The sequence below is a fragment of the Eublepharis macularius genome, chromosome 1 (genome assembly GCF_028583425.1).
Source record: "Eublepharis macularius isolate TG4126 chromosome 1, MPM_Emac_v1.0, whole genome shotgun sequence".
NCBI lineage: Eukaryota > Metazoa > Chordata > Lepidosauria > Squamata > Eublepharidae > Eublepharis > Eublepharis macularius.
The window spans coordinates 246,649,895-246,673,327 of NC_072790.1; positions in this window are offsets into that span (position 1 = coordinate 246,649,895).

Genomic DNA, 23,433 nt, shown 5'->3' on the forward strand with positions numbered 1-23,433 from the left:
CCATATAACCAATCAGACCAATATGGAGATCTGACTGCCAGTGTTACCCAAAGAGGCGTGTATTCTTGCAAGTTGGTGTAATTAACGTGCAAGGAGAGGCTGAGAGAGGAAGGGTAATGTAGGGATCTTTTACACCTCTGTATACAAGGATCCCTTCCTCTAGAGAACTCTTTCAATAAACAGGCAGATGTTCCATCAAAAAGGGTGAAGAGAGCTGTGATTCTCAAAAGCTGATGCTACAATAAAGTTGGTTAGTCTTAAAGGTGCTACTGGACTCTTTACTTTCAAAAAGGAGGTTTTATTTAAAATACTAAAGATCAATTGCACACAAAACACATGGCACACATTCAGGGCTAACTACAAAAACAGAAAGGAGAGTTGGAGAGAGTTGCAGATTTTGGTTATAATTACCAGTTCTAGGGCTGATTCCGCACATGTTGGATAATGCACTTCCAATCCTCATTATAGATCATTTGGAACGGATTTTTTGATAAAGTGCATTGAAAGTGTATTATCCAATGTGTGCAGAATCAGCCTAGAAGATAGAGGGTGTCTGAGGAAGAGCAGCTTCAGTGACCAGCACTTCGCTGCAAGATGAGGGAGAGGGGCTCAGACATGCAGTCCAAGGGTGCATGAGTAGGTTCAAAGCACATACACAGAATGAGACAGCAGGCAGTCCAATTGTACTGTGGAACGTACCCTGAGGCAATATTGCATCTTCTTCCATGACTTCATGACTGTCCCCATGGTGGGACAAAAGGCTGGGAAGCTGTCTCTGATGTAAGACAATAAAACTGGAAAGGTTTGACTGTGCCTTCCTGAGAGGAAATAAAGTTATTAATGATGATTGATGACCCATGATGGATAGGAGGGTAAGGCTATCAGTGCTCTGAATTGCCTGAAAAAAAGAGAGTGGATAAGGGAAGATCAGTAGGGTGTGTAAATGGATTCATTCAAATACTTCTGGAGACCTCCATCATTCTATGGTTTTGCACATCTCTGGTGAATGGTACTGAAAATTAGTCTCTCTTGACACTTCACATGCTAGTACTTTTCCATCTCCTGCCTAGCCAGGCAGCTTGTCTGTGTTTTAAACACGTAAGGAGAGGAGCTTATGCTATTTCTTATTCATAAGCTTCCTTAATATCATGAGGGCAAGTCTGACCACTAACATCAGTGGATCTCCAGGATCTCAAATAAAGATCTTTCATATCATCTATTAAAAGCTCCATGGTGCAGAGTGGTAAGCTGCAGTACTGCAGCCCAAGCTCTGCTCACGACCTGAGTTCAATCCCGGCGGAAGCTGGATTCAGATAGCTGGCTCAAGGTTGTCTCAGCCTTCCATCCTTCTGAGGTTGGTAAAATGAGTACCCAGTTTCCTGCGGGTAAAGTGTAGATGGCTGGGGAAGGCAGTGGTAAACCACCCCATAAAAAGTCTGCCAAGAAAACTTTGTGATGTGACATCCCCCCATGGGTCAGTAATGACTCGGTGCTTGCACAGGGGACTACCTTTACCTATATCATCTACTACCTGATCCTTTTAACTGGAGATTCCAGAGACTGAAACTCAGGCCTTCTGGATGGAAAGAGGGGTCTACAATTGAGCCATATCTCCCTCCCTGTTAATGGCTATTGGCCATGACAACTAAATGGTGGATTCATGTTCCCAGCCCATGGCTATTTATAAGCATGGGTCCCATTCAGCAACACAGGAGGTCTGTGTTTGGCCATCAGAGCTGCCTATCAGGGTTTGCAGGGATGAGATGGGAGTGCCCATGGCTACAGAACACCCCCTTCCCCCTCCCTCCCCTGGGTGTCTTCTCCCAACTTGTAACTGCTTTGCAGCTCCGTGGTTGGAAGGAAGCCCTGCTGATCAAGGGAAGCTGGGCTTCCATTTTGGTTTCCAGGGCAACAGATGGAGGGCAGACAGAGCTCAGGCATTCCCCTGGCTCTGTTGCCAGGGGAATAGATTGCTGGCGCCTGAGTGTCTGGATTCCCGAACCAAGACTGAACACCACGATCTAGGCCTCTCCCGACTGCTGGATCATTGGCCGTGGACGATCACGATCCGCTGGGTCACGATCGCGCGATCGCCATTTTCATGGGTTTTTGATGCTTGTAATGCAGTTTGTGCCCATCTCTACTCCCTACCCTTCTCTCCCTGTGACAACTAGATTGAATGAGTCAGTTACTTTTCAAGGCTAAGCAAGAATTTTTTGAGTCCTTATATGATTGGCTGGGATCATTTATCTTTTTTTGCGGGCTTCACAATTGTTGTTTTATGGCTAGTTTATATCAATTGGTTTGATCTCAAGAGGTTATGGATGATTTCTGCAAATGATGCACAACTGAATTATTCAAAATGGCTTTTTACACAGATAGGAGGGATGTATTGTAGGGAGAGAATCTCATAGAAATACTTCACTAACAAGACAGGGACGTAGACTATGTTACCTTACGTGTTAGCTTTCAGACTTGGCCCAATAATATTTGAAGGCTTATGATTATGGATATGCCAAAAGTCCCTTTTCTGAATGTGCTTCAAGCACTAAAACTACTACCCAGGTGGGCAGAAAACATGGAAGCTGCTAATGCTTTTTTGCTAGTGCTATATCTTTGTAAACCTGCATATACTTACCCTATGGCATTGTTTATTGAAATGTCTTTGGTATTGACTGTACTAATCTCATGCTATGTAATCCATCTTGAATCTCAGTGAGAAAGTTGGAACACACACACACACACACACACACACACACACACACACACACACACACACACAAATAAATAAATAAATAAATAAATAAATAAATAAATAAATAAATAAATAAATAAATAAGTTATTGTGACTTAATTAGATTGCCAAGCACCGATGTGGGAAGGCATCCAAACCACATTGATGGCTACACAATTCCAGGGGGCTGCAGGGGAGATAATAATTCAAAGCTGTGCATCAGCATTAAAACTTTTGCCCTGTAGGGTATTGGGGGATAGGTAGGTTTGCCACTTACCTACTTGAGGAAGGAGTCCACCAATGCCCCTGGGTCTTCTGTGCTCACTAAGAGTGGGGGGGGGGGGCGAGGAAGAATTGGCATTGATTGATGTTGCATCTCTTCCAGGTTGCAGCATTTATTGATACTTCCCCTCCCTGTGCCTTGCCCCCCCCCAAACTCCCAGGTGTTGAGTGCAGTTCTCACAACCTATGGGATAGGACTGATGAAGAACATCTCAGCACAGGTTTGTTGGCAGGTGAGGAAAAGCAAAAGTGTGGGTTGTGCCCATGTCAAACTTGAAGCCAGGATGGGTTAAGTGCTGGTAAACCAATGAGCAGGCTCAGCTAACTGATCAAAAAGGGGGTGGGAGTGAATTTAATTACTTGTACAGTTCTAATTATAATAAATTAACCCTATATTAACTTTTGCAATTTGTTTGGGGTCTTAATTTTGTGGTTTCGGGCAGAATATGGTACTTGGTAAACGCAGAGTTAGCAAACTTGTAGAACACTCGGATTGCTATTAAACAAAAGAAGCAAACATGGTCGCATTTCAGAAATGTAATTTCATAACTAGAAAAACATTTTATGGTTGAGAAGACTGTAAGGATGGGTTGAGGGATTATTGTGTTGGGATGTGTGTGTGTGTTTTAGCAGTTTGCACACAGGCTGAAAAAATAACGCTTAGGCCCTGGGTCACATACTGGCGAAAACCTAGGACATGACATCTGCACATCAAGCAATACCTGCTTGTTTTCCAACCAAAGTCAGTGTGCAGCCTTGGTCTATCCCTTAGCTGATAACTTTTCACAGCATGTTGATGATAATGTAGAAAGGCATTATCTTGATAGTGGTCCAAGCATAAACTGAACACCTTCCCCACCCCAGTGACCCACAGGCATATCAAGAACATCAAATCTGATAATCCTTCTTTATCTGCTTGACCATTTATTACTATGGGATGTCATGATGGGTTTCAATGATCAGTTATCACACAGGCCCCAACCCTGTCAAAAGAGATGGTATGCCAGAAATCAAAGCGATTCATTTGGGGAAAGTATTACTTAAAGCATTCCGCAAGATTTCATCACAATACCACAAAGGATACAAGGAACCAGGGATGGTCCAAGATGCGACGGAAACTCCCAGGTAACTCAGCCACTTTGGGGAAAGGAATGAGGTCCATTTTTTTTGGCAATGTGATGTATGCCAATGAAACCAATGATATGATTATTCCCCAATCTTTTACCACAATGTTTGGCGTCCTACAGTGCCTGCTGGGTGTAACAATCATCATAGTCAGTTGTGAAGGTGTTAGACCAATGCAATCCTAAACTTTGTGGTAAACTGTGACTTCGCAGTAATCAGAGGGTTTGAGCAGATTGAAGATTTGAAATTGACATTTAATTATTGGGGCATATCACTACAGAGGTGTCACATGTGTGGCAGAGACAGTATAAAAAGTCCTCAAAATGATGCATTCCCAACAGCATCTTCCACCAGCTTCACTCTCATCTTCTCCTTGCAGTGTGAGGTAAAGTGCATTTAGATCCAATGGGGCCATTGGTTTTCAATCAGGATTGCTTTGAAACTGAGACTATTTCTGAAGCTCACCATTAACTCCTTGATAAGAAGATCCAGAAAGGCAGACAAACTGCCCTGAATGATTGCTCTGTCTTTCCGCAGAAATATGCAAGCACAAGGGAGGGTTGGGTGAATTCTAGGACATGTTCTCCATTTTCTGTGGTACACCAGTGAAACTAAAAAGCAAACCCATCTGCAAGATCTGCCAGTTCCTCAACTAGAAGGTGAAATAGAAATACTTTGCCAGCTGCAGAAGAGTCATCATGGCCAATTCAAAGCAAATTAGGAAGGATCCCCTCCGGGGCAGAACAACACACAATTATGGGAAAAACTACTCTTACAAACAGAACTTGGCAGAAAGGTGGAGCAGTGCTGAGAAGTACAATGATACTTATTGGTTACCTTTAAATCTCACCTTTCTTCTGTCGTAGAACTCAAAGCAGGATGGAGAGGTTTCCTAGAAAGGAACATAACCTGGGACCAATATGGCTTAAACCAAAGTCAGTTGGCAGGCCGCATAGAGTCTTTTGTTAAAAGTCTGTTCTCAGTCAGCAGGCCTATTTGGAATTTTGAAAGTGCTTTTTCTGCAAAATGATTTTTGCTCTGATATTAACTGCCGTGATGTGACGTATCCCCATGGGTCAGTAATGACTCGGTGCTTGCACAGAGAACTACTTTTACCTATTAACTGTGTTAGAGAAGGAGAAGGGGATTACTTTCTTCTACTTTGCTCTTAAATGGTCATCTCCACTGGCCACTCTATGTTTTGTTTGCAGATTCCTTTCTGTCATTTCAAAATGGCTCTTTGTGACGTCAGCTGTTGCAACACTGACCTCTGTGGGATCAGCACATCTTGTGTCTCCCAAGTCCCACCTTCGGAAGTGATGGTGCAGCCTGCCCCATTCACCGTGACCATGCCAGGGCCCATTCTCTCCGCCAGTACCGAACCTGTGGCTGTGGCACAATACACTCCATATGCTGCTGGATTTGGGGGTTACCCTTATGGAATGTATGGAGGGTATGGAATGTATGGAGGTTATGGAATGTATGGAGGAGGATACGGATGGGGTTCTGGCTTCGGTTATGGGAGAAGATACCGTTACGGTTCATCATTCCCCTATTGTTACCCTGGTTATTCCCGAAGATACAGCTATTGTGGGCCATGCTAAGTGGTTAACGTTTCCAGGAGAATGAAGAAATGAAGGCGGAGATCCCTGACTATTGTTTTTCTTCTGGGCATGAATTTCAGAAATGGTGAGAACCACTTGCCTCCTCAGAAGCCTATGGGGGTGGGAGGTCCTCACAGTTTCTGAGAGGTGGGTCCAAATATCTCACTCTTTCCCTTAAAACGAGGGCTTACATCTTCAGTGTCCTTGCTTAATATTTTTTTCTAGCTTTATGGAATCCTACATTTGTTACCACCCTCTTGGACTTACGTTGGGGGGATAAATCTCATAAAAATGTCATTCCTTTACTTTTTATCTTGCACTATATTCTTTAGAAGCCTGTTCACTCTTTTACTGTATGCTGTCTTAATAAAACTGAACATTTGCATCTTACAGTGTGCCTCGTTTGTATTTAATGTAGTTTTGGCCATGTTTCATATGACTGCTAGATTTTTTTTTACCATCCTTTTTGTCCAGGGAGCTCACCTCCATGCATATGGGCCATGGTTTTCTCCCACCCACCCCCCATCCAGCCCATTATTCTCGCAAGCTGTATGCTATTATGGGAAGAAAGAGAGCAAGTGACGCAATGTCATACAGTGAGTTTCATTTGGAAAGCTGAATTCTGATCTCCCAGTTTAGAAACTCTATTTGGCACGTCATACTGACTGTTCATCTATATTCCATTGCACTATAAGCTTCACCAAGAGATGTAGCATCAGATAGGATTGTACAAACCAAGAAGCAAGTGTTGGGATCAACATATAGAATCATAGAATCATAGGGTTGGAAGGGGCCTCCCAGGTTATCTAGTCCAACCTCCTGCACAATGCAGAAAATTCATAACTACCTCCCGCACACACACCCAGTGACACCTGCTCCATGCCCAGAAGTTGGCAAAACACCGCCAGGATCCCTAGCCAAACTGGCCTGGGGAAAACTGCTTCCTGACCCCAAGGTGGTTATCAGCATTACCCTGGGCATGTAAGAAGGGCTAAAAGAACTAAGCACTGATGTAACCCTTCCTGCCTTTCCTCTCATGAGCTGCCTAGATTCACAGAATCAGCATTGCTGTCAGATGGCCATCTAGCCATCTAGCTATGTTAAGGACTAACTTTTCCTTCCAAACTTTTAGTCTTCTTCTTAGAGTCTGAAGGGGATGGTGTTACCTGAATGTGCCACCCCCCATGTCTATCCTTTGGCCTGAAGAGGCATACTGAGGTAAATGTAATGATATGGCACTGTTACCCAAACCACTGCCAGTATGGAATACACTTGTGTGTTGCTGGTTATGTGTAACAGCATTTTGGGATCTTTAACCTGTGTTTACCAAGGTCCAGATCCAGTACTGCACCCAAAATAACAAGATAGGATAAGCATTCTTAAAATGAAAAGGTCTTTATTGAAATAACACAAGCCAATTAAAAAAAAAGATTACAAAAATGGAGGAGAGAGAGATAAATTTTAAAACAGCAAACAAAACCTCTCTCTAACAGGTCGCTGTCTTTTAGGGGAGAACAAAAAGGGTGCAATTAAAGCCATAGGAGGCTGATCTCATCAAAGAGAGTGAGGGAGTTTTTTGGAGAAGTGAAGAAGCATCTGCAAATTGATGAGGGATTGAAGAAAGCACAACAAAACAGATCTAGAAGAGAAAGGTCAACCATGGAGTTCAGGCAATGGGTTGAGCTCCGAACTGGCTACAAAAATGCAGGGCTAAGGAACAACTTTTTATCTCTTTTCTGCCAAAACTGAGGAGGGGGTGAAATGTTGTCATCAGAATAAAGATTCCATTTCCCAGAGAAGGAACAAGTTTGAGCGATGAAGTTAAGGAGAGTTTTTCTGGTTTCACACAGAGAAAAACAAGAAATAAGCAATGAGCACAAGTAAGAAAGACTAAAAATAAAAGTATGCTCCATTGAGGAGTGTAGGGAAAATAGAATCATGGCTGAGTGATGGATAGGATTAGGAAAGAGAGGATTAAGCTGTCTGGAATCTGTCCGTTGCTTATGTTTGGATTCCGGTACATTCGTTAGGAACCCATTCCCTTATTCAATAACTTATTTTATACAAAGTGCTAGAGCCAACATTTAGTCCAAGAATAAATACAAATAGATCCCAAACAGGAGCCAAGTTACAATTTGTACATAAATAATCCAGAATTCATAATAGAGCAGCAAGAAGTCTTCATTCAACATCTTCAAAGTTCATAATCATATTTAGCAGTAACTGTGATGGGCTGGCTAGCAAACAGCATTCGGTTTCCGTCCTCCTTCATCTGGCAGTTGCTTAGCTAAAATGCATGTAAAACAATTTATTTGAATAATCAATAAATATTTAAAAATAAGCTTAAGAATGCTGGATATATACTTACAAAATACAGAATCACACAGTTCCTATTGAAATATACAGGGCGTGACGGCTATATACAACAAGTTAATAAGCACTGTTGCACTTTTGAATATTGCTCATTGTATATGATATTGTGTTTTCCAGCTAAGTTAAAACCTGGTGTGCTTTATTCTTTGTGTAAATTATATTACAAGAAATATTTTGTAACTTTGCTTGATTGTATTTTATTCGTCTCTTAGTAAGCCTTGTCACGACGTTACTAGGTTGCTGTTACTGTGACTCTCTCTTTTCCCTGGACGTTCATTACGGCCGAATTGCTTAGGGGGGACGCTCCAAATTTCTTGGGAAGATGGTGTTCTAGGTTAATTTTCCTCAGGTTGGGCTTTTTCATGGTTGATAGATAAGTTGTTCTACATTCCGTTGCACCCTTAGCATGACTGGCTACGATTAGATATTGGATTATTGCAGACTCTGCTACCAGATGGGGATAAAAAATGGGTATCCCTCTGATGTGAGGATACTGGGGGCTACAGTACACACATATACCACAATAAATCCTGCCTAATAAATCCTAACCAAAACTATTCTAAGAATGCAAAAGGAAGTTGATATGAAAAATATGTCGCCTGTTCTGCAGTGGAAGTCCAAAAATACTCGATGAAAGGAGTGGGAAAAGAAAGTCAGCATGGAGACTGAGAGGTTTGTATCTTTCAAGGTCTGACAGAAGTCTGAGGTGAAACTGCAAAGTATCGGGGGGTTGCAGGGTACATAAATACCAAAAAAGTTTAGATTGTGGGAAATATAATAATAATAATAATACCAGTGCTTATATGTCAGTCTTAGAATTGCTTATGTTCTACTTCAGCACTTCTTCAACTCTGGATTGGATTCTTGTTTATGCTATGTCTTGGTAAACTAATGTTTATTTACCCTATGGCATTGTTTGACTGTACTAATCTCAAACTGTGTAATCCACCTTGAGTCTCTGTGAGAAAGGTGGACTACACATAAATAAATAAATAAATAAATAAATAAATAAATAAATAAATAAATAAATAAATAAATAAATAAATAAATAAAAAGTACCACTCTTCTAGACAGATTAGCTTCCCACTCAGAGCGGCGATCAAAGTCAATGTTATTATTATTCCCACAATACAACTGGAGAGCTTGGCTGAGAGGTGTAGCTTACCTGAGGCCACCTGTTGAGTTCACAGCAGGAGTGGGATTTGAACCCGGAGAATGCTGATTTCCAAAGCAACCATTCACTGTGCAAAAATAACTGTGTTTATATACTGATCTTTTAGACAGATTAGTGTCCCATTCAGAGTGGTGAACAAAGTCAGCGTTATTATTATCCCTACAATACAGCTGTGGAGCTACAATACAGCTGTGGAGCTGGAGCTGAGAGGAGTGGCTTGCCCATGGACACCTATCGAGATCATGACAGGAATGGGATTCAAACCGGCAGTGTGCTGATTTGCACCCAACCATTTAACCATTATGCTAAATGAAGATAACTCAAATTTGTTTTTTTCAGGATTGGTTTTCAACAAAAAAAATCAAAATTTATTGGACAAGCAGCTTGGCAGGAAGAGAAGAAGAGGAGGGGGGTGGATAGATTTAAAGCTGTTCCAGTGATGACAGCTGGAGACAGAGATTGATGTCGGTAGAGGGCTTTGACCAGAATTGGGCACAGACAGAGAATATAAAGTGAATTAGATTACCAGCATGTATAGAGGACTAAAGGAAGTCAAACAGTTGAGACACAGCTATTCATTTTGGAACGGGAAGGGCAGATAGAGACGGGTTAATAAACTTACTCTTTCCCAGACAGCGTATGTTTAATGTTGGTTTTCCTTGGACGTGCAAGGACATGCTGTTCCCAGAATGCTGATTTTCTTCTGGTCTCTCTCACTGCCACTTTGGCTATGCTCTTTGATGCCAAAACTTGAGAGAGACCAAATTGAGGAATTAAATAATGCAAAGTTATATGAGGGGACTCAGCTACTATATTGGGGTACTGGCCCCAAAGCCTTATTGGCTATGATGGAGTGAAATCTGAGGGTGAGAAGATAGTGCCTGTGAAAAGAAGCCATTTCAATTTTCTCAGGACTCCTCCCTCCAGCCTTCTCCCTTTTTTTGAGGTTTTGCTCCACTCTTTTATCCCAGCTTGTTCTTCCAGTCTAATTATCTTTCTCTTTCTGTGGTGGAGTGTGGCAGAGCAGTAGACATCGATAAAGGCAAAGTATATTTTGGCTAAGAGATACAGAAAAGAGTTATGATCCTATACTAGGGCATTTGTTACCAAGAGAAAAATCACTGATCTCGTCACGCTCTCCCAAGTCCCATCTTTGATTCCTCAAGCTCTGCTTCCTGAGCTTCTCATGAAAGAAAGATCATCAAGTGCATTCCATCACCACCCTCAAAAGCCCACAGAAGTGGTTCATCGCACTACAGGCTACCATAGCAGAGAAAACACCTCTGTTTATGCAGTCCCAAACCAGATGGCAAAACCAGAACTATTATTGAGCACATGGCAGATCTCCATGATTAGTGCACTCTTAGTAAGTCACCTTGAGGGAAGCACAAAACAGGTTTGATCAGGACAGCTCTGTTTCTTCACACTATTTCAGATCATTGGTCAAGGTGTGCTCCAGGTGCCCAACACCTTTCACCAACATTGCATGTCCAGTTTGGAGTTGATGGGCAAATCCAGAAGAGGCGTCACTTACTTAAAGCTAGCTTATCCTCATTTTTTTCTCTTATAGTAATGGAGACTGTAGCCTGGGCTAAGCCCCTCTGAACCTCCATGCTCCAGTAAAATGTATCCTTCCCCTTCTATGTGTGTGTGTGTGTGGGGGGGCTGTAATATCTTGTCTCCTTCTTGCCCACTCCCAAAGCACCCAAGGATGCCAGGCAACAGGCTGGCATCCCTACTACACAAGTACCTCCCTGATCTTGGGTTAGAGATCTAAAGTCTATGTAAACATGAGGACATAGCATGATATTTAGTAAGCAAGAAACATTTTTGAATTTAAAGAATGATCTTCTGTACTGGCTATAAAAGGAGATAGTAAAGACAGCGAGAAAGGTGATAACGTTTTTAAAATTGCACTTGAAAACACAGTCCCTTTGAAACAATCCTTCTGGCTGTGATTGCAGTATGTTTCTCATCCTCGCCAAAGTCTTCTCTGGTGGCCACCAGGGTGGGAGATGTCATAATTTCTAGAGACCTCATTATGAGACCACATGTTATTTGGATTTTTTCTCTTCTTCTGACGGTAGTTTAAAATTCCTTGGCTTTTTCATGATGAATTCCCTATTTTTTCACATCTCATAGCCTTGAGATTATACATAGTGACACAGTTTTTTAATACAATAAAATGAATATGGAATGATCAAAATAAATAATGAAACAAACTGATAGTTGTGATGCAGCTAATGACTGGTAAGGAGGGAGGGAAGGAGCGCACCATAACAGCAGCTCTGCCGTGCCCTACACCTGATTTACACCAGCCGTGAGCTATTTTGGTGGATCATTGCCTGGGAAATTCGGAGAATCAAAGAAACCAAGGTGTCTGCTGCTAATGATGTTAAGCACATGAACATGAAAAAAACTACATGGATTTTTCAGGGAAAGGGTTTTTTTCATAATGCCTAAGAAGCCCAGACCTGTGGAACAATTCTAGAAAATCAAGGTAACAACCCCCAATGCAATTCTTGTGTTTCGTTTCAGCTCGAAATTTCGTAATGCACTTGTCAATTCCAGGGAATCCCAACCCAAGTCATCAAAAAATGTAATGTGCAGTTTTGCCTTGAGGAACGCCTCTATCACTCTTCTTTGGATGACTCAAGATGCTTATTTCACTTTGTTCTTTTAACTTAAATGCTCTACCCACAATAGTATTGCCAAGCTGTGACTACGGAGACCTAGTTAAGGCAACTGACTTTATAGGGGTGTAATTAGTTACCAAATTGTACCTTAATAAACCACAGAGTGAAGGAGAGAAGAACCAAACAAAAACAGATCAAGTCCTGTAAGACTTGGTTTGTGTGCATACAGAGCACCTAAAGTAACCATATAGTGCCAACTCTGGATATATGATAGTGAGAGTGGGCCGATGCTTATTGAGAGAAAAACACTGCTGCAGTGCAAATAGGACAACCCTACCTTTTTAGTTCATCGGTACAGGTCAACGTGATGGCACTATATCTTTTGTCTTGATACAACCCACTGCGCAATTACATTGAGACTGTTTTTAGGCTGTGTTTTGCAATGATCATATCAGAATAGATGAAAAGACATGAAGTACATCCTCATTCTCTGTATAAAATTCAGATGTTTATGATTATTAATGTTATTGTTATTGTTTTTGCTATAATTATTAAAGAAAGAGCCCCGTGGCGCAGAGTGGTAAGCTGTAGTACTGCAGCACAAGCTCTCCTCATGACCTGAGTTTGATCCTGTTGGAAGCTGGGTTCAGGTAGCCGGCTCAAGGTTGACTCAGCCTTCCATCCTTCTGAGGTTGGTAAAATAAGTACCCCATTTCCTGGGGGTAAAGTGTAGATGACTGAGGAAAGCAATGACAAACCACCACGTAACAGAAGTCTGCCAAGAAAACATCATGATGCGACGTCCCCCATGGGTCAGTAATGACTTGGTGCTTGCACAGGGGACTACCTTTACCTATCTAATTATTAAAGAAAGAGAACCTTTAATGGCTCAGTTCAAATTTGGAAAGATGACCAAGCAATTCAAGACTTTAAGATCAGGGTTGAATCTGGATGCAAAGGGTTTTAGAAACATTTCTGTTATCTGTGACTATCGGGGAGCAAACAGAAGATTGCTGCTTGGAATAATAATAACATTCAATTTATATACTGCCCTTCAGGACAACTTAATGCCCACTCAAAGTGGTTTACAAAGTATGTTATTGCTGATCCTGCAGAATTCAAGCTGATGCCAGCTGAATATGAAAATAAATCAGGGGAAGTGATATACAATGATGGAAATTTTCTATCTTGCAGTCTTTTTTATTTTTGTTTCTATTTAGGTCAGATATTTAGATTATCCACTTTTTTCTCTTCCATCTGTAGATTTGTTTGCAGTGTCCATTGAACATGTATGAAGGCCATGGCTCAAGGGAGTTTTGTGTGAAGAAGGTCTGAAGTTCATCTCCTGGAGTCTCCACTTAAAACATGGATCTAATATTAGGCAATGTGAGAGGAATGACAAAACACAAGAGATAATACCAACTTTAATATCCCATTGGAATGATACAAGATAGAGCAACTTCAGGTGAACGTCTCTTGTATGGTTTTGATGTTTACACAGGCAAAGCATGTCATTTATGTGTCTAATACAGATATAACAAGAGTTAGCTGTAAAGCTCACCAAATAGCCTTGGGCCATTCATTCCCTCTCAATCTAACAACTAATCATTGCGAGATTAATGGACAAGGGAAGAAACACGAGGGAAGCTGCCCTGACCGCTTCGGAGAAAGGGTGGGATATCAGTAGGATAATGTGCAATGCCATTTATTTGATGTATAGGCAATATATGATTGTTTTCCATGAAATATCCAGTGCAAGGAAACAAATGAAAGGCCCAAACTCTTTTGTCCGTGCTAGAGAGAAGTAAGAATCAAAAATGGGGATTTTTCAGGGTGAAGCAGCAGGACTGCAAAACCTGACACGGCTCTAGGGGGACAAGACTGTCACAGAACTGAGCAACAATGGCTCAGAGCCAAGCTACAAGTGATGCCTGACACAGGTTGGGAACCTGTCACCTTCCCTCAAGGTTTGATGGGAAATGTAGGCATCCTGGCTCTCCATTTAATTGAAGTTTACAGAGCAGCAGTCTATGGGAGGGAAAACACGCGGTCGGGAGGGGAGTGCAGATGCCGGGCAGGCGCCCCCTTCCCCTCCACTGGGTGTTGCGGGGGGGGGGTCTGTAAACTTCAATTAAATTGAGAGTCAAGCTTTAAGACCAGGATGCCTACATTTCCCATCAAAACTTGAGGGAAGCTGACAAGTGTCCAACCTGTGTCAGGCGTCACCTGTAGCTTGGCTCTCAGGCTGCCTCAGGGTTCCCAAGTGAGTTGTTAATTAGATTTCAGCTGCAATTTGACCACATGAGCCAGTCTTTGCACTTCTTTTTCTCAAACTCTTTTGCAAGGATCACTTGCAACCCTAGTTTTATATAATAGCCCTGCTACACCCTAGAATGTCTTTTAATTTGAGAACGCTTAAAATCAGATGCAGGCCATGCATACTTTTGGATGGCTTTCTTGGAGACATGGGGTAGAGAGCATGGCATTATTGAACATAAGGAGGATAGCTCATTGCATCCCTCTGTGATCCTGCGTGCTGGAGAAACATAGATTCAGAAGGCTTTGGAAAGAGATATGAGACAATGTGATCGGTGGCCACTGATTGTAAGTCTTTAATGCCAGGACAGAATTTTTGAAATTCTAAACATCTTCAACAAGATGTGGGCACGAACCACAAAAAACCTGAGCCATGTGGTCCGTGGTCCGTGGTGTTTTCACAGACCAGGGACCATGAACCCCCACAAACTGGGGCAAGTTCATAAACCAATTCGTGGTTCCTGGGGTTTAAATGCCCCTTTCTGGCTGCTTAGCCAAAGGGGCATTTGATAGTTTAAAGGGCTCTTCCCTGCCACTTGCAAGCGGCAGGTCCCTTTAAACTATCAGCTGGCAGGCCAGGGGGATCCCTCTGCAAGCAGCAGGGACCTTTAAATGGCCCAAAGCCCACAAACCCCAGCCCCAGCCGCTTTGCAGCGGCAGGGAAAGGGACATTGCCCTTTAAAATGAACGAAACAGACCAGTTATCCAATTCATGGAGTTTGTGGAAATGAGCTTCCACGAACCACGCTGGTTCGTGGGTTTTTTTGGTTCTTATTTAGGTTCATACCCATCTCTATCTTCAACCATCACCCTTCCCCCTTATAAATTAAGCTTAACAGTTTTCCACCAATGGTGGGCAATCTCCCAGAGATGTTCTGGGTTACCCACCAATTGCTGCTGATTGGCAGGAGGTAGCAACCCCCCGGTGATTGCCTGCCACCAGCAGGCAACCTGGGAAAGCGCACACCAGGTGCACTTCTGGTGGCTTCTACAATGTCACTTCCTGAAGTAATGACATCACACTGGACGCAGGCATGCTCCTATGCTTTGTTGAGGCCAATTTTGGCCCCCAGTGGGTCCCAGAAGTAGCCCTTTGCAAAGTGCAGGAGCATGCGTGTGATCATCGTGGTGATGTCATTTCCTGGAAGCGATGTCATCGTGTCTCTCCAGAAGCACATGTGCATATTCCCCCCTCCCACTAGGATGGTATAGGAATGCCACTATATACACACATCTCTGCAAATCAGAAGCGGCCCCACATGTAAGATAATAATTAAGGCTACCATGTGTGTCCAATTAACTAATAATATGAACCAGTTTGAAATCGGTTTGCCCACTCAAGATTGGAAAATTCCTGGAACTGGGTGGAGTCTAGAAAGGGCAGAATTTTGAATGTTGAGGGATCTCAGTGGAGTATAACGACATAGAGTCCAGCCTTCAAAGCATCCATTTGCTCTAGGGGAACAGATCCATCATTTGCAGATCAGTTGCAATTCTAAGAGATCACCAGGTCCCACATGCATTTTAGCAACCCTAGGTATATCCAGACTGCCTAAAAATTATTTCCCAGATGAACGGAACATTATGCTTAAATATATATATATATAAAAGATGAGTATTTGTCATTGCAAAAACTATCTTCGAATGCATTCTCCTCTTCTCGTTCCTTTCTCCTGGGTAATTAGCCCACCTAAGGTTGCCAGGTCTCGGTGGGAGGGGAGACCAACACTCAACTTTTTGGACATCTTTGCACATGCATGCTTCTAAGGTCGCATGATGACATCAATTCCAGGAAGTGATATCATTGTGCAGGTGCAGGAGCATGCACGAGCTTCATGGTGGGCCAATTTGAGCCCCAAATGTCATCATGCTGCCCCAGAAGCATGCCTGGGAGGCTCACTCCCACACTCCACCTCCGCCAACCAGGTGAGTGGGGGGCAGAGAGTGGGAGCAAGGAATACCATGTCCCCACCAGAAAACTGATAACTCTAAGCCCACCCCTTCTCTTTGTTTGATGAGCAGTCTCATTGGAAGCACGTGACCACTTCTCATTGCTGCTCAGCCAACTGTTTCTTGATCTCAGTTACAGAGGATAGGAGGTTCTGGCACCTGAATGCTTCCACTGGCTAGAACAGAGGCTCTTAAAAGGAGAGAAAGCAAAATACAGAAGAAAAAACACAGGCTCTTTATGTCAGCAAAACAGCCAATCTTATCTCAATTCAAGCTGGAAGACAACTGCAATCACTACCCTCTATGAGAGACTTGCACACAGTTGCTAATTGAAAGTAGTTGAGAATTATAGCTTATATGACCTGTCTTTTATCACTTGGAGCCAAACAACTTACTTGAGCTTATGTGTCGTGGTTTGTATATTCTCAATCCAGATGAATGACAATGTATAATGGATGTTATGGAATCAATAATGGTGATGATGTAATCAATTTATTTATCACACTTCTTAATTGTATACCGTTGTTTTTTATTAGTTTGAATTGAGATAAGATTGGCTGCTTTGCTGACACAGAGCGCCTGTGTTTTTCCACCTGGATGCTTCCACCTTTCTCCTGAATATGAAACAGCACATTGAAAGCATCTCCCTTGGCTCAGTGAAAGCTCAGCTTATTTGTTTATTTAGGATATATTTTTATCCTGCTTTGCTCCTTGCTGGGGACCCAAAGTGGCTTACAAAAATACCTAAAGCAAATTTAAAATCATGTTATATATAAAAAACAAGCAAAACCCAAAGGGTAAAAAAGACTTCATGGGCTGATGTATGCCAGGCCAATCCGACCAGCTAAGGCCACAATCCTTTGGCTAAGAGTCCTTCAACTCAGCCTCAGGTATAAATACTTGCAGCAGGAGAGCGACAGAATGAGGAGCTCAATGGTGAAGCATCTATTTGGCCTGCAGAACTCCCCATGCTCAATTCCAGGCATCCCCATTTGTTAAAAGGAACAGGTAGCAGGTGAGTAGGGCTGCCAGTCCCCCGCTCCAAGCCTCTGCCCCCAGCCACCACTCACCTGGCCAGCTGGAAGAGTATCTGCCAGTCTGAATATACAATACTGACACCGATGGACAAGGGTTTGATTTGGTATAAGGCAGCTTCACATGTTCAGTGAAAGCTGGAAAAACATTTTGCCTCTCTGTTTCAAGCTCTTCCTGCTGCTTAAAAGCAAGATGGCTTCCTGAATGCTACATAGGCTTGCCAACTGCTCACCCCCATCAGACAGATTCCCACTACCACTCTCACCTGCCCACTGCTGCTGATGGTCACGACAGGAGAAAAGGGGAAGCAAGTGACATTTGACCCCAGAAATGACATCACATATAGGCAATGTTCCAGGAACCAACCCCCAACTCTATAACTTTTACCGTAGATATCTAGGGGTGGGTTCCTAGAACATTGACCAGAAATGATGTCACTTCTGGGGGATTTGAGTCCAGTGGCATCTTAAAGACCAACAAGATTTGTCAGGGTATAAGCTTTCAAGAGGCAAAGCTCCCTTTTCAGATACATTGTTCTTGGAGGTTACCCACATACCCATCACCAAAATCTCTCGGGTGCTGCAAGAGCAGCCCTGGAAATCCTATTCCTACATCCACTTTGTGGAAGCATGCCAAACCTCTGCCATGCCAAAAAAGTATCTCTAGTGGAACAGAGTGATAAGCTGTAGTACTGAGTTTGATCCTGGCAGGAGCTGGGTTCAGGTAGCCGGCTCAGGGTTGACTCAGCCTTCCATCCTTCCGAGGTCAGTAAAATGAGTATGCCAATCACGAACACAGGAGAACCTTTATGTTAATGCGTTGGAACGCTCTTCCATCAGCTGTACTCGAAGGCAGATACAAAAGAATGCCACTGGATGAATGCCTGTGTCCCTGGGGTGATGGGAAAATAGAAACACTAGAACATGTCATCTTTGACCATAAAATACACATGCAACTATGAGAAGTTTACATAAGGCCTATACTTTCTGCCCATCCAGGTAGAAACAGAGCTTTTCTACTTTCACAAATGCTCTCGGATAGATCCCAGGATATAACATATAAGGTTGCTAAGTTTGGTTGGATGGCAACAAAGAACAGGAGTTCGTTCATTACCAACTAAAGACAGTTTTGTCTTATGGTTTTATGGTACCTGGTTTTTATGATATGCTGAAATTTAAATTTTAAGTATTTTTAAATATTTTAAACTTTTTAAATATTTTAAATATTTTAAGGCAATGTAATCTATTATGCTACTGAGGTATCTTTTAATCTGTATTTTCTGAGTATCCAGTTTCCTGGGGGTAAAGTCTAGTTGACTGGGGAAGGCAATGACAAACCACCTTGTAACAGAAGTCTGCCAAGAAAATGTCATGATGCAACATCTCCCTATGGGTCAGTAATGACTCGATGCTTGCTACCTTTACCTTTAGTGGAACAGTAATTTAGGCTGTCACTGTTGCCATTCTCATCTGCTCTAAGATGTACATCTGGTGGCTTAGCATAGGTATTAAAGGAGCCATTCATCTTGCCTGATATTGGAGACTTTGTTTTGTGCCAACTCCTCTCCAGCCTCTAGCTTCAATTGCTTTCCCCTAATTCTACAGATCTGGAAGTCTGCACACATTTCTATCTCCATTCTAGAAGAAGATCTCTTACACATTAGCAAACATCTGTAATAAAATGACACATCTTGCCAACATATACCAGTATCACCTTAAACCTTCTATTTTCCTTTTATTTTCCTTTTCATATAAAAAAGATACATAATTAATCAAATATTTAATTTAAACTCCTACGTTAATCAGCTAAGGTTCATTATGACAGCTAAGCAGCATTTCTCAGAATTTACTAATTTACTTGTATGAGAAATTGGCATTGTTCAAGATTTTCTATTCCTTGGCTCTATCATCAACCAAAAGGGAGACTGCAATGAAGATATCAGAAGATTGAGACTTGGGAAAGCAGCTGTGAGGGAGCTAGAAAAGATCCTTAAAGACAAAGATGTCTCTCTGGAAACCAAAATCAAGAGAATCCAAACTATGGTATTCCCCATTATGATGTATGGATGTGAAAGTTGGACGGTAAAGAAAGCTGACAGGAAGAAAATGGATTCATTTGAAATGTGGTACTGGAGGAGAGTTTTGCGGATACCACGGATGGCCAAAAAGACAAATAAGTGGGTACTATATCAAACCAAGCCTGAATTCTCCCTAGAAGATAAAATGATAAAACTGAGGCTATTGTACTTCGGTCACATCATTTATTTATTTATTATTTTTTTATATTCTGCCCTCCCCACACTGGCAGGCTCAGGGCGGATTACAACTAACATACAATTTAAAATTACATTAAGCAGTTTGTACAATTTAAAACCATAAAACATTCAAAATTTCATAGCTAAAACACATATACATATACATATACATATACATATACATATACATATACATATACATATACATATACATATACATATACATATACATATACATATACATATACACAGCGGCACAATAATCCAATCAGCCACCCTTTAACCATCTCCAGAGCACTGTGGCAGGGAAAATGTAATAGATAGAGGGTGTCACTAGTAGGGAGGGCATGTTCAACCGGCCAGGGGGCATCGCCTATCATCGACCATATGCCTGGCGGAACAGTTCCGTCTTACAGCCCTGGTGGAAAGATAACAAATCCCACCGGGCTCTGGTCTCATTGGACGGAGCATTCCATCAGGCTGGGGCCAAGACTGAAAGACAAGACTCTCTGGAGAATTCAATAATGCTAAGAAAAGTGGAAGGCGGTAGAAAAAGAGGAAGACTCAAAACAAAATGTCTTGACTCAATAAAAGAAGCCACGTCCTTCAGTTTGCAGGATTTGAGCAAGTCAGTTGATGATAAGACATTTGGAGGTCTTTCATTCACAAAGTCACCATAGGTCAGAGGAGACTTAACAGTGTCAGGTCCAGTGTATATCTAAACTGTACTGACTCCATTTTCTAATGCTTCTAGTGTTTAAGTGCTCTCTTCCCAGGTGCACCAGTTCCCAGGCAGCATTCCCACCGGAGGCGACTGTTTTGTCTAACACTGTTCCACCAAGCATTGGCCTTGAAGGAGAGCAGCTTCCCAGGACTGAGAGATGTTGTTTTGAGAACTGTGGGGGGAGGCAAATCCAGATGGGTATTGTTACTCTGTACCTCATGCTTTGCCCTTCATTGGTAACAATGACTATGTACCATCCTGAGTCTCCTATTCAGGACAGTGGACTATAATGGACCTTTTCTGCAGTAAAGTTTCCTTGTTCAATCAATGGACTCCTGTTTGCTTTTGAAAGGGAACCTGTAGGAAGCGCCTTATCTAGCCACAAGCTGACATTTTGTTACCAATCATGCCTGAGTCGGGCCCAGCGGAATCCAAGGTTGTCCCGGACAGGGATCCTTTGTTTGATCCGTATGCGTCCCCCGACAGTCAAACAGTGCAACCCCAAGAATCTCATGTGCCAGCCGGGGCTGGAGCTTCGACGTCTACATCGCCTCTCATCGACCTCAGCAGTGAGGGGACAAGGCCGACGGCTACCGCTCTCCCCTTGATCTCGTTACCCACCCCGTCGGAGTGGGGAGCCAGACCCCGAGAAACGCGAGAGCGCCGGGCCGGAGGGCTTCATCCAAGAATGTCGATGGACGGACGCCGAAGCCTAGAGACTGTCCCTGAGCTGGATAGCAGCCAACCGTGGCTGTTTTGGAACAGGACGGCCGAACAGACGGACGGGAACACATCTCGCCGCGGCGCCCTGAGTTGGGATTATTCGGAATTTGTCCCATGGAAAGAGCCAACGGAAGTTCCTGAACAAAGTTGGGTGCAAATGCAAAGTCGCACCCATGCTGTAGATTCCGGCATCTCGGCAGTGACGGGCCTAGCCAAAGGAATTCTAGCAGCGAGATCACGAGTCGATCAAGGAGACCCTCCGCCTTGGGGGCCGTTTTCCCCGGTGAGTACAACCGAGGGAGGTTCCGTGATGGGGCAACCGGGTCCTAGCCGAATGCAACAGTTGGAGGCTAGGCTGATTGATATGGAGGAAAGTTTGGCTCATGCCATTCACCTAATCTCAGCGATGGGGGCAGGGGAGAGAATCTCACCTGAAGAAATGGCGGTACAAATCGCCACCCTCCAAAGTGTCATGTCCTATCCAGTGGAGGACGCCCCGCAGCAGCCGCTACCTTCGGGAGAGGAGGAATACTATCCGGGAGAACCGGGAGAATCGCCCGCGGAACTCCCTAGGATAGACGAAACTCCGCCGGGCGGGGATACTCCAGCTGAGGCACCTGGAGAGACTCCGACGGAAACCCCAAAATCGGACGGGGATCCATCTCCCAAGGAGACTCCAGCGGAGGAGCCTAGAGAGGAGGAAGAAGGGCCAACCCGTCCAACCGAAACGACGGTGATACCCCCTCCCGCTTCTCCAACGACAGTTCGGCCGGATCAGACGGAAGAGCCCCCGGCCCCTTCAGAGGAGGAACGACCGCTAGAAGTGGTTCCCATTCAACAGACCCCGAGCGCCCCGACGCCACAAGATCAGCCTTTGCGTCCCAGAGACACGACGCCGAGAGGGGTAAGCCCGCACGGCCCACCACCCCTCAGGCCTTCGCCGCTGCGGCCCCTTCCGCTTCGACCGCAACTAACTCCTGCGCAACAACCGATACGTTTGCCACTTGAGCAGCCCGTAATACCACCTCCGAACCAACCGGTGGGGCCTACACCACTACGACCCCACCAACCCGTCCCTCAGCGGCCGGTCATTACTCAGCCGCACCGGCCATCTCCACTTCAACCGCTACTGCCAGCACCTCCTGTATTGCCACCAGCCAGACCGAGATTGCAGCCGCCTGCCCGACCACGACTGCAGCCACTGGCCCAGCCGAGAGCACCACCGCCAGCCCAGCCGAGAGCACCACCGCCAGCCCAGCCGAGGCCGCCACCCCCGGCTCAACCGGTGATGCCGCCGCCAGCGCAACCAGCACCGCTACCACAACCGGGTCCCCCCATACCTCAAGTGCCATTGATGCTTCCGACAGACTTCTACCCAGCACCGGCTCCGAGGCAAGACCTCCCGATGGGTTGGGTGAAACTGGAAGCTACTTTTGATGGGGATCCCTCCAAACTGGGATTTTTCCTAGTGCAAGTCGTGCAATTCTTCAACCGGTGGGGACACCTCTTCGGCAGCGAGGCCAGTCAAATTGAACATCTCGGCTCCCGCTTACAAGGCAAAGCAGCGGACTGGTATGTAGGACTATATAATATCGGGGCCCCAGAACTCAATACTCTCCAGGGGTTGGTGGATGCTATTCGAGCGCAATATGAAGACCCCTTAGAGGAAACCAGGGCCCGAACAGAATTGCAAGCCATTAAACAGGGCAGCATGTCGGCGAGAGACTATATCACGAAATTCCGACAATTGGCTGCCAAATGCCCTAGGTGTGAGGAGTCCACCAAAATCATTCTGTTCAAGCAAGGACTAAACCCGAGACTTTTGGACAGAGCCCTCATGCAGGACAATCCCCCTACGTTGTTAGGCTGGATCCAACTTGCATGCGAAGTTGAGAATCGCATTTTGGAAGTCCGTTTGGTTGAACAACAACAACAAACGGGACAAAGAAGACCCTTGACTTTACAGAAGGGAGGACGGGGAGCTGGGTACGCCACCCGTGGAGCGAGAGATGCTAGATGGCAACAAGGGCTGTGTTTGCAATGCGGACAAGCCGGTCACTTTGCAGCACAATGCCCCTACCGGCCTGTGCAAAGACCTCCGCTTCAACTACGGCGCCCAACCCTTGCTCCATTTCCTACTCTCCAACGCCCGACTCCCGCACCACGAGCGAACAGAGGCCGCGGCGCTTCCCAAAGGCCCGCCTCAGAGAGAGGACTAGAAGCGGAAGAAGTTATGGAATACGACCCCGCTTCCCCAAACGCGGAAGTCAATCCAGACAGCCCCCAGTCGGGAAACGAGATGGATCTGTCGTAAAAGGGCCCAAACGACAGATCCGCCCCAAGCCCGTTCCTGCACGGAACCGGCCGCCCGGGTCCATCTTATTCATGCCAGTGACTCTAATCAACCCAGAGAGAAAAATGCACATCCGAGTGCAAGCCCTTATCGACTCGGGCTGTTCGAGAGACATCATCGCCCCAGCTCTAGTCAATGGACTAGTCTTAC